Source organism: Dasypus novemcinctus, chromosome 11, assembly GCF_030445035.2.
Source record: "Dasypus novemcinctus isolate mDasNov1 chromosome 11, mDasNov1.1.hap2, whole genome shotgun sequence".
In the NCBI taxonomy this organism is placed as follows: Eukaryota; Metazoa; Chordata; class Mammalia; order Cingulata; family Dasypodidae; genus Dasypus; species Dasypus novemcinctus.
Window position 1 is genome coordinate 90,784,607 of NC_080683.1, and position 15,573 is coordinate 90,800,179.

The 15,573-nt window shown below is 43.1% G+C and overlaps 1 long non-coding RNA gene and 1 pseudogene across 1 annotated transcript; one reads left to right on the forward strand and one right to left on the reverse strand.

The window, feature by feature from the left end:
* Positions 1-2,071: 2,071 nt before the first annotated feature.
* Positions 2,072-8,406, reverse strand: LOC131280430 (uncharacterized). The gene is made up of 4 exons (XR_009188021.2): positions 7,874-8,406; positions 5,736-5,807; positions 4,993-5,166; positions 2,072-4,839 (listed from the first exon to the last, which is right to left on the reverse strand). It is a non-coding gene; the product is annotated as an uncharacterized lncRNA (long non-coding RNA).
* On the forward strand, positions 5,943-7,881 carry LOC105744595 (C-terminal-binding protein 2 pseudogene; annotated as a pseudogene).
* Positions 8,407-15,573: the final 7,167 nt, after the last annotated feature.

A 15,573-nucleotide genomic window follows, 5' to 3' on the forward strand; every position in this document is an offset into this window, starting at 1 on the left:
AGTATGATAAGTTCTAGTTGAGTGAATGCTATGTACCAAAAAGTATACTTCTACTTACTTTCATTTTCTCATTTGATTATCACATCATTCCCAGACAGGAAATGAGTAGTTAGAGGGTTGAGTTACTTGCTCAAAGTCACAAAGACCTTCTGATTCCATATCCCTTAAACAACAAGAACCACCACGTCATGGAGTAGCAGCTCGTGTGTGTGTACGCACATGTGTTTGTGCATGTGAGTGTGCATCTTAATCCCTAAGTTAGATTGTATTTAACAGGACTTTCTCATTAAAAAACTCCGTTATATTCAACTGAAAGATGATGACAACACAAAATGGAACAGTTAAGAAGTAGAAATGTTTAATTTTCTCTAGTCACTGCCAAAAAGAGAATTGTCTGTGGGAGTGAAAAAACCATAACTCAGTGAAATTCTCCTTTCTTCACATTTTTCTCATAATAGGTTGCACACATAAAAATCAAATTTCCCATTTTCCTTTAATTTCAAATAAATATACAAGTCTAATATTTTCTCTGAGTACTACATGTCTTGCCATCTTAAAATTTCAGAATAAGAGAAGGTTTGATTTTTATGCTCATCCAGACCAACTCTTTCCAGCTCTCTTTTTTTAGCCCCAACCAAGGTAGGGGGGACACTAAATACATCCATTTTGAACCCTGGAATGGTGTCATGTGTCCCTGGGCAACACACTAGACATCTAGGAACACAGAGGTAAAACCAAGGAAGCGTAAAATACAGCATGTTTGTATTATGGTGGTATTGTCGATAGGACCCTTATTTAAGTTTAGTTTTTCTTTTTTCAGCCTCTCAAGTTAAATTTAAACATTGCAAGTCTCAATTAGGCCATGAAATTATAGGAAGCAATATGGCATCATTTAGAGCCAGGAGAACTGGATTCAGATCCCACTTCTGCCATTGCTTGCTCTGGGACCTTGGACAATTCAGAACTCATTTCCTCAACTGAGAAGTGAAATAATAATGCTGCCCTGGCTGTTTCCTTGGGTGGAAGATCATAATTAGACAGAATGCATGAGGGCTTTGTAAACTGTAAAAAGTGTTCTGCCAATGTTAACATTTTACTCAAGAGATTTTAATATACTTTGTGCAGAACAAGGAAGGAGAATTGAAATGATATCATTTTTCATTTGTTGCTTTATACTATAATGTAGATACAATAGATAACTATATTTAATATTTATAGTCGTTTCAATAAACACTACTTTGTCAAAGCTAATCCATATTAAGCAAAATAAGCCTCACAATATTTATCTATGGGCAAGTCAGATTTGTTTTGCATGAAGTACTTTTTCCACAGATTTAAAAATATATATGTATTTTTAGTATAACAAACTTTATTTTTAAAGTATATTAGATTACCGATAAATTACATCGAATGAACAACCCTGTGATTATACTAAAAGCCATTGGTAGTACACTTTGGATAGATGTGTGTTATGTGAATATATTTCAGTAAAACTACTTTTTAAAAAGTATAAGGGATTCCCATATAATTTACCTCTCCCCTTCCTACATCTTCCCCTATTAATAACATCTTACAATCAGTTGGTACATTTGTTAAAATTATTTTTTAAGATTTATTTTTATTTGTTCCCCGCCCCCCCTTCTCCTGCTGTTGTCTGCTCTCTGTGTGTTCTTCAGTGTCTGCTTGTTGTCTAGGCAGCTCTGGAAACTGATCCTGGGACCTTCTGGAGTGGGAGAGAGGCAATTACTCTCCTGTACCACCTCAGCTACCCTGTTCTGCGTCTTCTTATTTTCTCTCCTCTGTGTCTCTTGTTGCATCATCTTGCTACACCAGCTCTCCGCATCGGTGGGCACTCCTACGCGGGGCAGCTTTTCCTGTGTGAGGAGGCATTCCCACGCAGGGCTGCTCTCCTGTGCGTGGCCACATTCCCAAATGGGCCGGCACTCCGTGTGGACCAGCTTGCCCTCACCAGGGGTCCCTGGGCACCACAGTTGGTTGAGCCACATCTATTTCCCCATTTGTTACAATTGATGAATAAATATTGAAGCATTGCTACTAAATTTTCCACAGATTTTTAAAAATTTATTTTTATTATACTTTTTTTCATTAAAAATTTTTGCTTATGTATATCATTCATATATGAACGTATATGAACAATAAGTAAATAGTTAAAGTTGTGAATTTACATACATACATAACATCATACAGGGCCCCCATATTTGTTATACATTTTTGAATGGATAATATATTCATATGATTCAAAAACTACAAAGATTAACAGAAAATTAACAAAAGTAACCTTCCCATTGTCTTAAAATTGCCCACTCCCTAGGACCCTCCACTAGTTAACCTCTGTATAAGTGACTTACATATCCTTCTGGAGGGTTCTTTATACATGTGCAAGCTTTAGGTGTTTTCTGCAGTAACAGAGGCTTCTTTTGGCTTGGGATGGGAGGAAGGGAGGGCTAACTCTTCTAGGCCACTACCCAAGGTGCCCAGGCCATGTTGGTTGAGTGGCAGAGCCAGATTTGGACTTCCCTCTCTAAGTCCCAAGTTGGTATTCTGTCTGGTGAACCAGACTGGAGAGGGCTGGAGATGGACGTCACAGAAACAACAAAGCGAATGGAAGTGGGAATAGGGGAGGAGAAAAGCAGACAAGTTGTGTTGAGCCTCTACCCAGCCAAAGGTCTCAGTTCAGGAACCACAAGTGATTGTGCTCACCTGCAACCGGGTGACCAACCTCACCCCAAGCTGAGGAACGATATGCCTTGGGATGTCTTACCCAGAGAGGTGCTCAGGTGAGTTCCCTGGAATGTCACTGACACACGAAGGAAGTCCAAGGTAAGCAGGGTAGAGTGAACCCACAGGGTTCTTGTAGGTAGAAGCACAGGGAGAAGCAGATGTGCTTCAGTGGAGAAGTTTCCCCAGGTGAAGCCAGCGGTCCATAGCACCACATTAGCCTGCATAGCCTAAGCCTGGGGGCAGGTCAATAAGTGACCCCCAAAAGTGAGACCTTCTCTGCTATTTATTAGACAAGATTGCGGTTTTGAAGAGCCTACTGAGGAATGGATGACCCAGAATTGTGCAGGGTGGGTGTTCAGACACCCATTTTCACCACTTGGCAATGTTCATTTGAAATGCATTGGCCTAATGAGTAACCTCTCAGTTTATCCTTAATCTAATTAGCTTGTTCTGGAGTGCCTTGAGATTCTGAGATGATGTAAGATATTTAGTCAGAAAATTCCTGGAACTTGCAGAAGTTTGTTTCTAAATGGTTGACCTGGTTTTCTGTGAGGATTGTGAGTGTGTGTATATGTGTGTGTGTGTGTGTTCCTTTGAACACTGTATTCTTAAAAACAAACAAAAACTATCGATTACAAAGCGGCCACAGAATTGGTGGGATTTGTTGGTGTCTTACATGTGTGTTTCTCCCTAGCTGTCTTCAGCCACTCCAAAATAACCCAAGAGTGCTAGTTTAATCTCAAAATATTTCTAAACTTGTGTTTTTGCTGCATTATGATATCCTAAAAAGTTTCTTTCTAGTATATCTTAATTTTTTTTCTGTCATTTTTTTCACATATGTCCATTTTCTTAAATCAGCAATGTAACACTTAGAAGGCAGTGTGTGGATGTCTGTCCCAGAATAGTCACTCAACAGGAAACACCTTGGAGTCATGGAACTTTGTTTTGCTTTCTTCTTTTCTTTCTTTAATTTTATGCCGCACTTCACAGTGTGCCCTCATCAAAGAACTGGGTAAAGGGAAAGATGCTGGAGACTGTCAACTTGTTTGTATCTGTCAAAACTATTTCAGGATTTAAACAATTAGTTGTATGAGTCAGCACTTGCAAAAGAAGAAAGAAAAGGCTAGAGTGGTGTATTGTGAGAGTTTGAAAGCTTACTATGTCTCAGCAAAACTTAAAGCTTGACCAAAATCTCAAACGTAATTCTGCCATGCCACTGAATTATTGATTCGATTCAAAGTCATTGTAGCATCCTTTTTATAGCAAAGGTTTGAAAAACTTAATTAACCATCTTCAGGGGACTGTTTAACACACTATGGTAGCCATCAACAAATTGGAATACTTTAGATAGTTTAAAAGAAAGAGCAACAATATCCAAAATATATTGTTTTAAAAAATCCAAGGTGCAGAACAGTGCTGGGCATGTGTGTGTGTGTGTGTATAAATATAAATAGTATTATATAAAATAATTTAAAAATATGTATATTAACATACTCTATGATATATATGCAAAAATATACCTGGAAGAATATACAGAAGCTGGTAAACTCTGGTGAAGGAAACAGATAGTTAAAGGTTGAAAGTAGAAGGGAGATGTTGCTTTTCATCACATATATACCCTTTTATAACTTGTTGATTTATGTACTACAAATATATTATTAATACCTATTCAAAAGGTAAATATGTGTTTTTAAAATGGGAAACTGTAAAGTTTAAACAAAAGCACAAAATGTGGACAGTGCAGGGCGTAGTTGGGAAAAGGAGGCCTCTAGCCCAAACATAAGACAGGTAAGGAGGAAGAGGGTTAAAACAGGGGGTAAAGGGAGAAGATGCTAAGATGGGGAACCACTGAGGTGTTCAAATAGGGAAGAGGCCTGTTGAGAGCTTTCTGGTGGTGGTTCTGACTGCAGAGTGCAGGGCGCGGGAGGAGCTGGTGCAGGAGGCAGGAACAGGAGATTGCAGTGCGGGAGCCGTGGCCATGGTCAGCGGGGAAGGAGGAGGCCTGAGGAGAGGCTGTTGCCCTGAGCTGGAACGTAGTGCAAAGAACGTGGAGGGACACACCACCAGCGGAACTCGCTGCCTGGCAGATTCAGGGTCCTGGGGAGGAGAAGAATACAGGGTCCCAGCAAAAGGATGAGCTTGGGTTACTGACACTACGGTGACACCACTAATAAAAAGTGCCATGCTCCTTATCATCTCTGCACCTTTTCCTTTTGTTTCTGACAAATTCACTCTCCCCCCGAGATTTACCTCCCACTTCCTATGGCTCCTCTTCCTTTACTCTCAACTTAATCATCACTTCCTCCTGGAAGCCTTTCTTCACTCTTTGTGTACAGTGATGGTGCATTTTTCATAACAGGTATTCCATGCTGCGTGATATGACTGTTTCTCCAAGTCTTATCTTGGTTTCCTCTGAAGTAGAGCCTGAAAGGATGGTTTTTATGTGGGTAGGTTATTTGGGAATGTGATTGCAGGGAGGAGAAATGAGGAACAGGGGTAATGAAACAGGAAAGGAGGAGAAGCTTGTACAAAGATGCCTTATCACTTGACCACCACTGCAGACAACTGATGTTCAATCTTACAGGAGCTTCTGAGAATCCTTATGAAATGTGGCTCACAGTTGTGTACACAGGAGAAGACAAGAGAAAGCATTTAGCCTTCGGCTTCCATCCTCCACTGGTCAGTGCTAGCCCCACAGCACTGGGCAGTCCCTGCCATCCCGATGGTGCTGGGTTTCTCCACGCCCCAGTGAAATTAGTCATAACCTGCATGGAATTGTATCCTGTAGCAGGACTGGACTAAGAGCAAGGCTGAGCAGCTTCAGAACTCAGACTCCTGGGAGACGGTGACAGGAACAGAGAAAAGGCTCATTCTCCTGAGGATAGATGAGGCTTGGCAGAGACTAGGAGGCAGGGAAAGGCCAGGGCAGGGGGGAGAGGAGGGTCGGGACCCCTCCCCCCTCTGTCACCCCTGAGGGCTTTAATCACACCTACCATCTGCCATCTGGGACCATCTGTCTTCTTATTTCAGGGATTTGATTCATTCTCCTGTTTGGGTAATTTGTCCTATGAAGAGAATTCAGGGATGGAGATGTGAGTTGGTGATCATACAAATGGAGATGATGTAAGAAGCTTTAGGAGAGGAAGGTATCAAGAAAGACAATGTGAAAAGAAGAGGAAATTTACCATAGAATTTGTGTTATGTGGAAGGTGAGAATCCAGCGTGGATATACACAGAATAGTCCAGCTGTTAGGAGAAAAACCTAAAGCATAGAGGCGCAGCCAGTGCTTGAAAGGAAGAGAACGGAAGCTGTTCTTTCAGGGAGTTTAAAGGTGAAGGGAGAGATGGGGGCAGATGTTGGAGGGAGCTGTCTTTGGTTTAAGAAAAGAAGAATTTAATCATATTTAGAGGCCCAAGAAAAGGGGCGAGGGGAGGGGTGAAGATGCCCAGGAGAAGAGTAAGAAAGATAGACTTTTGAGAAGCTGGGGGTGGGGGGTAGCAAGGGAACTTGTCTAATACTAAAAGGATGCCAAGTCCACATCTCCCTCCTCCAGCCAACCCTCAGGCAGTGGGGGTCTTCTTGGCCCCTGACCCACACAGTCCAAGCCTCTTAGGGTCTGGGGGACCTGGGCTGGGAAGGAGCCTTGAGACCACAAGGAACCTCCAAGGTGGGCTCAGAAGCACTCACAAAGCTCAGAGCAGAGCCAGGGTTTCATAGCTTTAAAAGAGTTTGAACTCAGTGAGGCTGTTCACCGTTAAGGAGACAGAGAGTCCATGGTGTGAACTTTAGAGCCTGTGCACAGATATACACTGGCTCATGGTGGTGCAATGAATGCAGACTCCTGGGAGTTCCCCTAAGTTCTAGGTCACGAACTGCCTCTTACCCCCCCCCCCCCACGTGGCACTGCTGAAGGACCTCACCCTCCTGGGCTTCTGTGACACACAATTCCCTTAGGACTTCCATAAGAAGGTGGGCTGTGGGCTCCAGGATCTACCACACTATCACCTGAGCAGGAAAGACCAGGAGAAGGTCAAGACTTCAGAGCGATCATGAGAATAGGCAGTGGCCAGGACGATGTGGACATCAAGGCCCCTGGCAAGCTCCAGATGGCCAGGTGCAACTGCAGGATTCTGCCATTTGCGGCATCCTCGACCTGTACCAGAGGAACACATGACTGTACAAGGCACTACTGGAAGGCAGCGGGCCCAGAGCGTCCAGCAGATTGGTAAGGGGGTCTTGGGGTTGGCTTGCATCAGTGGGGAGACACAGCTTCATTGTCTTGGGTTGCGTGGGCAAGCGACTGCTGTTCAAGCCAAGGCCTTTGTTTTCAACATCATATTTTATGACCTTTACTTGCAGGATGGGATAGAGCAGCCCCTGGGCCTGCAAACGATCTACACCTTGCAGCACTTATTGTATCAGAGTGCTGTGCCTCCTTGCACTGTAAACTCAATTAACACAGCCATCACCCCATCAATGACTTTACTATAAAGCAAGGGGCATCCCAGTGAGGCAGTCCAGTGTGGACTGGTAGACCCAAGAGCCTTAGCTCAAGACTTCAAGAAAGGAAAGATAGGAGAGGTGGCCCTGGACGTGTCTCCCTGGATAAACTGGGATGGATCAGAACCTTTTAGCTTTGTTTAGGGCCCACTGAAAAATGCACCGAATCTAATCTCTACACCACACCCCACACGGGAGAGTGAGCATGCGCCGCTGGAGATGAGGGAGGCAGCAGCAATTGAGATCAAGCACAGGTCACATCCCAGAAAGCTGAAGAAACTGGGGGAAGAAGGAATTCTTTGTTACAACAGCTCCTTGGTCTGTCATAGAGCAGCAAAGCAATCCATCCAGAGCTCAAGGGTGCCACCTACAGACACGCTCCAGGCATGGGCGTGGCTCCCGGAGCCCCTCCTGCTGCTGTGGAAGGAGCGTCCTTCCCACGCCCCGCCCAACCAGCCCACAAAACCCGGGGACCATCGAGACCACCCAAACGAGCAAAGCGAAGAATGCCAAAAGGGTTAAAACTGCAGAAGGGCTAGAAGCCAGGACATGGGAGAACTGAAGAAGTTGTTTGCTTCCCGAGGCGCTGAAAGACCAGGACATGATTGATTAATGACCGACTTCTGTTACCGTGTGAAGTTTTTCATCTGTGTATCACATCGCAAGGAATAAAGGGGTCTTGTCCCTTTATCAGTCCCTTGGATTGACAGCAGGTCCGGAGCACCTTGATCCAGAATGTTGCATCAAGACTTCCAAACACTGAAACAAAATAAATATTAGAAGAAATCCCTATCCTATGTCAGTCCCTTCGGTGCACAGCGGCTGGTTCCCTCTTCTGCTGATAGGAGGATTACATTACTGCAAAAGGGGAGAAAATGGTTTGCCAGTATTAGACCACTGCAAGCAGAAGACTGAAATTAGTGCAGGCTTCTGTAGAGAGGAGTGTTTCTCTCACTCTGAACTGTGTACTGCGCAGGCGAGTTGGCTGGAGGTTCAGGAGTCGGCTCTGAAGAAAAAAAAAACGCAAAGTATTAAATTTCACAAGCTGTTTGTACTCAAATGTATTTTCTCAGTTTCAGATTCTCAGCTATTTTACTGAGTGGAAAGCCTTGAACTGAAAGGGTTCAAGAAGAATAATGTAGCATTTCCTTATGTCTCAGGAAACACTTTTTATGGTAACTTGTCAGATTGTCTATAAACAAACCCACTTTTTTCTAAGACATTGATAAAGTCTTCTTTCTGCATGTGCTATTTTATACAAGAACACTTCAGATGTGTTATTAGATGTGACAGATTTTAACAAATTGTATTAGATTTGTATCAACTACTTACAGTATTCTGCGAATCACTGCCTTTTTGTTGAAAAAGATGGCCTATTTTGAGCCTCCGTATAGGTACATTATTATCTTGGCAACCACACACACACAAACATTCAAAACTCTCTCCGAAAATAATGGCTAAGAGAAGTATGTCTGTTTTAGTGTGTTACCATTACTGTATTTGTTTATTATAAAGGTAGAAATTTAGTATTCAGTGCAGTTTTCAGTAAAAAGTAATACTAATTTGGAAGTGGATGTGGCTCAAACAGTTGAGTGCCTGCCTTCCACATGGGTGGTCCTGGGTCCAGTTCCCAGTGCCTCCTGAAAAACAATAAACAACAAATGAAAAAACCAACTCTGGGAAGCCAGTGTGGCTCAGTGGTTGAGCTCCCGCTTTCCACATACAAGGTCCTGGGTTCAATCCCTGACCTTGGTACTTAAAAAAAGAAAGGAATATTAAATTTTTAAAGGATGATAAAAAGACTTTTCATTTCATCTTTGAGGCAGAAAGAAAGGAGGAGGACATGGGTGAGGACAGAAATTTTGAGATGTGGAGAGGAAGTGAGGGATGGCTTTCCATTATCAGGGAAATGGGGGGTGAAGTCTTCTGGGTGTGCATGTGTGTGGGGGTGAGTGTGTGTGTTCGGGTAGAAGGTTGAGGTCTCTGTGGATAACGCAAAGTTTTTATTCTGAGATCTTGACTTCAGAGTCACAATGTTGTGCCTGGTGGCCCAGGTGGAGAGGATTCTCTTTTTGTTTGGCAAAATCAAGGAAATTTGGGGATACTAGTTTGTATATTTAAGTGAGTAAAGATTAAGTAACTTGGATTAGTAAAAGAGCAGGGAGTAGAGTGTTGGAGACAAAGAGAACTATAAAAGTGGGAGGAGTGGACTTGCGACAAGAAGAGAAGGCTCCTGAGTGATGGTGGAGAACAATGGCTGGAAAGAGCGGGTGCATTTACACTGTTAATTGGTTCCCTGGGGGCATTCTCTCTATCTCTCCGGGGCCTCTCTGTTATGAATCAAAGACTTCTTCCCAAATGTGGCATAGGTTTATTTCAAGAATGTGGCAGCAAAGCTACCCCTCTCACTCTTTAGAAACTTGGAGTGGTACCTGTTGAGGCTTGTTCTGTACCCTAGCAGTGAGCAAGAATATCCTGCTTCCCGTTGGCAGGCAGCAGGTAGTTTAGGCCAAGCTCCCCAGCTGAGATTTGTACCTGGAGTGGCTCCTGTGCCTTCCTAGGACAGGGAGGTTACACCAGGCCACCATCTTGCTGAGTGACTCTTTCTGGCAGAGCACAGAATAAGCACTTGGAGAAAGGCAATGGTAAAAGAGGAAAGGAAAGGAAGGGAGGGGTTCTGAGTTGGAATCCTCCAGGGAGCCTCATCCCTAGACCGAGGGGAATTGACCTGTGAGTGTGAGGTCTGAGACATCCAAGAGGGGGAAAAGTGGGGGCTCAGGACCCTGGTAAGGTACAGGGGAGATGGGATCTCTTTAGCCAGATAGCCAACCTGCCTTGCCCACCTGGTTTTATTGCTTAAGAGCTTCTGATCATTTCAGCACCAGCTGGTCCTACATCTCTTCCTCTCTTCCTACCATCTGGGTACCCAGGGTAGCTCAAAGGCTCAAGCATTGGGTGGGGGCTGACTCTTCCTCCCTACAAGCGCCCTGCAGTGAAGGTGGTCATTTCTGAGTGCAGCCTAGCGCCCTGCTGTGAAGGCAGTCATTTCTGAGTGCAGCGTGACCTCTAGACTCTCCCTGTACTTGAGGGGAGCTCGACTTGCTTCTCCATCTCCACGGTCTCTCTACCTGGGTTATGGCCTCTCTCTCCCGCAGCCCCCAGAGCACAGAGGACTTAGCACTTGTGAGGAAGCTGAGGCTCAGAGGGAGGCTGGGAGGACTGTCCCCAGGACTGAGCTGGCACTGGGGATTCCCTTCCCACTTCTACATAAAAGGAAGGGAGGCTCGTGGTTAAGTACCTAGAACATAGCTAGTGAGAGTCAGAGGCAGAATTTAAAACCAGGGCTGAGTCCCAAGACTAGGCTTTTCTCCCACCTAGCTGTTTTCTAAAGTGAGGTGACCTGCGAAGGCAAGCACTGTTCTTCAAACTCTGCAGGAGTCTTTTATCCCATCTGCCCACAGCACGGGCTTTCTGAGACAGGGGCTCGAATAAGTGAATGGTGATGGTAAAGCAAGGAAAACGTGGTGTCTTTGGAGCACCCATTGACTGCAATTTAAATTTTGGTATTTAATTTATACTTCTAAAAATTTCTTTAATGTCTTTTTTAAAAAAAAGATTTATTTTTAATTTATTTCTCTCCCCTTCCTCCCTACCTCCATCTGCTTTCTGTGTTCCTTTGCTGTGTGTTCTTCTGTGTCTGCTTGGATTCTTGTCAGTGGCACTGGGAATCTGTGTCTCTTTTTTGTTGTGTCATTTTGCTGGGTCAGCTCTCCGTGTGTGCGGAGTCACTCCTGGGCAGGCTGTGTTTTTTTTGCACCGGGTGGTTCTCCTTACATGGTGCACTCCTTGCGTGTGGGTCTCCCCTACATGGGGGACACCCCTGCATGGTACACCACTCCTTGCGCATCAGCACTGCTTGTGGGCCAGCTCACCACATGGGTCAGGAGGCCCTGGGACCTCCCATGTGGTAGGCGGGCGCTCTATCAGTTGAGCCAAAACTGCTTCCCTTTAATGTCTTTTTAAAGCTTTTTATTTTGAAATAATTTCAAACCAACTGAAAAATTTTCAGAATAGTATATAATCAACTCTTGTACTCTCTTTTTCCAGATTCACCAATTTTTAACATTTTGCCATACTTGCTTTATCATTATATGTGTTTACATACATTTACTAGATCTATTTAATGACCCACCTACTACCTCCTTACCTATGCATCTTTTCCTGGGCTCAGCCCATGGATCAACATAAATGTTTTCCAAATCATTTGAGAGTAGGTTGCAAACATCATGCCCCTTTGCCTCTTAGTATTATAAAAACATTTGAGAGCATTCTTTTCTTTATTTATTTTTACTCCTAACCTTATTGGAGCCACTATCTTTATTCATATGATCAAAGGAATAGAGTTTATACTTTCAGTCAGGAGGTAAGGAAATAATTTTGGGTAAAGTTCTGTTGGGTTATTACTATTATTATTTTTGAAGGCCAAGTAAGCATTAGGAAAAATCTTTTCTTTTTTTTAAATGACTAAGATATTTTGCAGGTCCATTATTTTTTGCCCCACTGTTTTTAAAACTATTATAAGGATTACTCTCTAGTGAAGAAATAAGTATTTTTAGAAATTTAAGAAATTAGGTTTGGGAGCTCCAGACGTAAAGTTTATTAGTTTCTGAAAAGATATACCCTGAAGAAAAAATATTTGCTGCAACACACCAAGTAATGACCAATCAGCCAAATCAATGAGAAGCAAAACAACATAATGTGAGTGTAGTAATCTGTGCAACAACTGTTTGTTGTTGTGCCAGGTACTCTGTGGAATATGGAAGAAATGGATGGAAAATGTTCGTGATTTAGAGACCAGCATGGTTTATTGGGAATACATGAACTGGGTGTGGAGAGGATGTGTGAAATACAAGGGTGGTAAAAGAGAAGAGTGAAAATCCTCTGGGACTTTGGGAAAGAGGGTGGAGAGTCAAAGAAGACTTCAGCGGGGAGGGACTCCTGCGTTTGGCCTCACCAGGTTAATGAGGCAAAGAAGGAGTTAAGGGCAGAAAGGTGGGAAATGTCAGCCTGGGATGATTTGCGTCTCTGCACATGGTTGATCTTGATGGGCACCTCAGTTTTTTTTATTGCCTAACAGCTCCCAAGTTAGAGAACAATGCACAGATGCCACTACCCCTATATCCTAGACCACCTGTGAAGGAAGTGCTACTTTTTCACGTTGTTTTTTTGTTTTTAGTTTGTTTTGCATTAATTTTGATTTTTTAAATATTGCATTAAACCATTTATTATCTTGGGGGAGCAGATGTAGCTCAAGTGGTTGTGTGCCTGCTTTCCACGTACGAGGTCCTGGGTTCAATCCCCAGTACCTCCTAAAAACAAACAAACAAAAACCAATTTTTATCTTGATCATTGTGTTTTTGGTACCCCATAAATTTTGTCCCCAAGTCAGATGCCTCACTCGCATCACCTAGTCCTGGCCTTGCATCTGAGACAGAGTCAATGCTGAACATTCACTATTCCAGAGGGCCCAACTTGACATTGCTGTCCATCTTAGATTGAACCCTCTTTCTTCAAATTCCCTCTTCCCCTGGGCTCAGCTCATGAAGTGGGAGAGGTGGCAAGCCAGGGAGAGAAAAACTAGCTATGCATGCTCAAGAGCTCCCCTGCAGGCTTCTAAGCCTGCAGTAGGCCTCAGCCAAAGAAGAGCTAAAGCTTTAGATTTAATTAAGGTGGAGTTATTTCTGTTACTTGGGCATTTTCCTTACTGAAATGGGGCTCTTCTTGGGCCTTAAAGTATGTGAGCTCCTTAACTCCCCCTTCTAGAAAGAACTCTCTGGACAGCAGTGGGGAGTGAGGTGAGCTGAGAGTCTTCATTTTTCAAGGTCACAATCTTCTCTTGGTGGCCCACCCAATGACTGAGGTGGTATATAGAAGGGCCTCACTGTTTTTGACAACCCAGGATTCTTCTAATGAGCAGCCCTGGCTCTGGAGATCCCTGTAGCTGAAGAGAGCGCTCTTGTCATGTCCGCATGTGGACCCCACTGCACAATCTCGCTTCCTCCCTTTTCTTCCCACAGGTGTTCCTCCTAATAAGATTTCAACTCTGAATCCATCTCTACATCCACTGCCCAGAAAACCCAGACAAGCACAGAAAGAAACCAGAAAAGAAACAAAACCTATAGGTAGGGAAATAATTAACTTACAGAGAACCTACAATGAGAGAAAGAGTGAGGCTGCTTTCTGTCTGTCCTTCATTGAAGCTGGTGGTTCAACATACCAGTGAGTGGTACCCAGAGAGGATTCTGGAAAGGTAGTGTAGTCAGGGGACCGCTCACGAAGTATCTCCTACCCTGTCTCTGGAAGGAAAGTAAGCACGTGATCATATGCAGGTTTTGGAAAATCACTTAGGACACACAGAGGTGGATGGATTGAGGGGAATGAGACAGGAGCAGAGAAACTAGTTCTGTGACCATAGCCCTTGTTCATGGGGGAGGGGGGAGATAACGGGGCTATGTGGCTGTATCTTCTCAGCAAAATGGAGACCACAATCCTCTGCTGAAAGCACATCACTGCATGACCTCAGGATACCAAAGCGTATGAATAAAAAATAATTTAAAACATAATAATCCATTATTCTCTGAATACTTTATCTAAAATGGCATACAGGCCGTAGGCTCCCTGCCCTCTCTGACCTCATCGCCCACCTTTTCCTGTGCTCACCCTGATCCAGGGTGTTTCTTTAAAACTCCTGGTGTGATGGGTTGAATTGTGTCCCCACCAAAAGATATGTTTCAGTCCTAACCCACAGTCCCGTGAATGTGACTCCATTTGTAAATAGAATCTTTAAAGGTGTTAGTGTGAGACCAACTGGATAAAGGTAGGCCCTAATCCAATCTGACTGGTGTCTATATAAGCAAAGGACACTTGGACACTGTGAGAGAAAGAAAGTGGGAGAGATGGCCCTGTGATGGAGGCAGAGATTGAGTTATGCTGCACAAATCAAGAACACCATGGATTGCCAGCCACACACCGGAAGCCAAGGGAGAGGCACAGAACTGAGGCTCTTCTCCAGCAAAAGCACAGCCTGCCCACACCTTGATTTTGGACTTCGGGCTTCCAGAGCCATGAGACTATAAATTTCTGTTGTTTGAAGTCACGCAGTTTGTGGCACTCTGTTACGGCAGTCTGAGGAAACTAAGAGAGCAGGCTTGCTTCTGTAGCAGGGCCCACTACTTGCTGTTCTCTGCCTAGAATGCTCTCCCTTCAATATTTGTGACTTGCTTCTTCATTCTTATCTCGGCTTCATTCAAATGTCACCTTTTCATGGAGCACTTTGTTGACCACTGTGATTTAAAAAAATCACAGTGCTGTCACCCAGCTCCCAAGCTCCTTGTTGCCTGTTTCTGCTTTACTTTTTTTCCACAGCACTTATTTCTCGAATGTATTTATTATGCTTATTGTCTAACTTTTTCCACTAAAATATAAGGACAATATTTTTACCTATTTTGTTTCTTGCTGTGTATCCAGCTCCCTAAATAGTGCCTGGAATACAGTAAGCATCCAATAAATATTTGTTGAGTGAATGCAAAGTACCAGAAGTCCAAATGTTCTAAAATATCCAATTTGATGATAATTTAGACTTTCCAGTCAGACATGATGTGTTATTATGAAGACTCATGTGTTATTATGAAGTCTCATAAACCACATTTCTTCATATACTGTATTTATTAATCACTTGACATAAGTAATTTTATAAAGCATATGGTCTGTGAGTGTACCAAATAGAGCACTTGCAAAACATGCAGGGTGACAACTCACGTCCCAACTTTCCATTTGGTAAGTAATATTGTTTGTCTTGTGTCTATGATCTCAATTCATAGAGTGTTTTCATTTCTCCATGGACACCAAATGTTCAATTTGGCTCTTGAAAGATTTTTGTTTATTTTCTTCCAAAATCAGTTACACAGTGAGATGTTGCAGATTTTTTTTTCTTTTTTTAAACTATTTTATTAGCTTAGGATTGTAGGAGGTTGATGGGCCCATGGTAAAATATAAAATATTATTATAGAGACCACAGATTTTTATTTGTTATCTATATACATTCTTTTTTCTTTTTTTGGACAAGCCTAATTTCAGACAAGCCATGTAATGTCCTACTGGAGATGTCTAGAAAGGAGCTATAGGCATAAATTCCCTCTATGAAAATAAAACACCAGAAAGGAGCACCAGAGAAATAGGATTTGTGCTTTCTTCTGGTTAATCTTCTTATTTTACCCCATGAGGCAGTGTAATTCACCCTCCAAATATCTATTTTTACTTTGATTATTCTC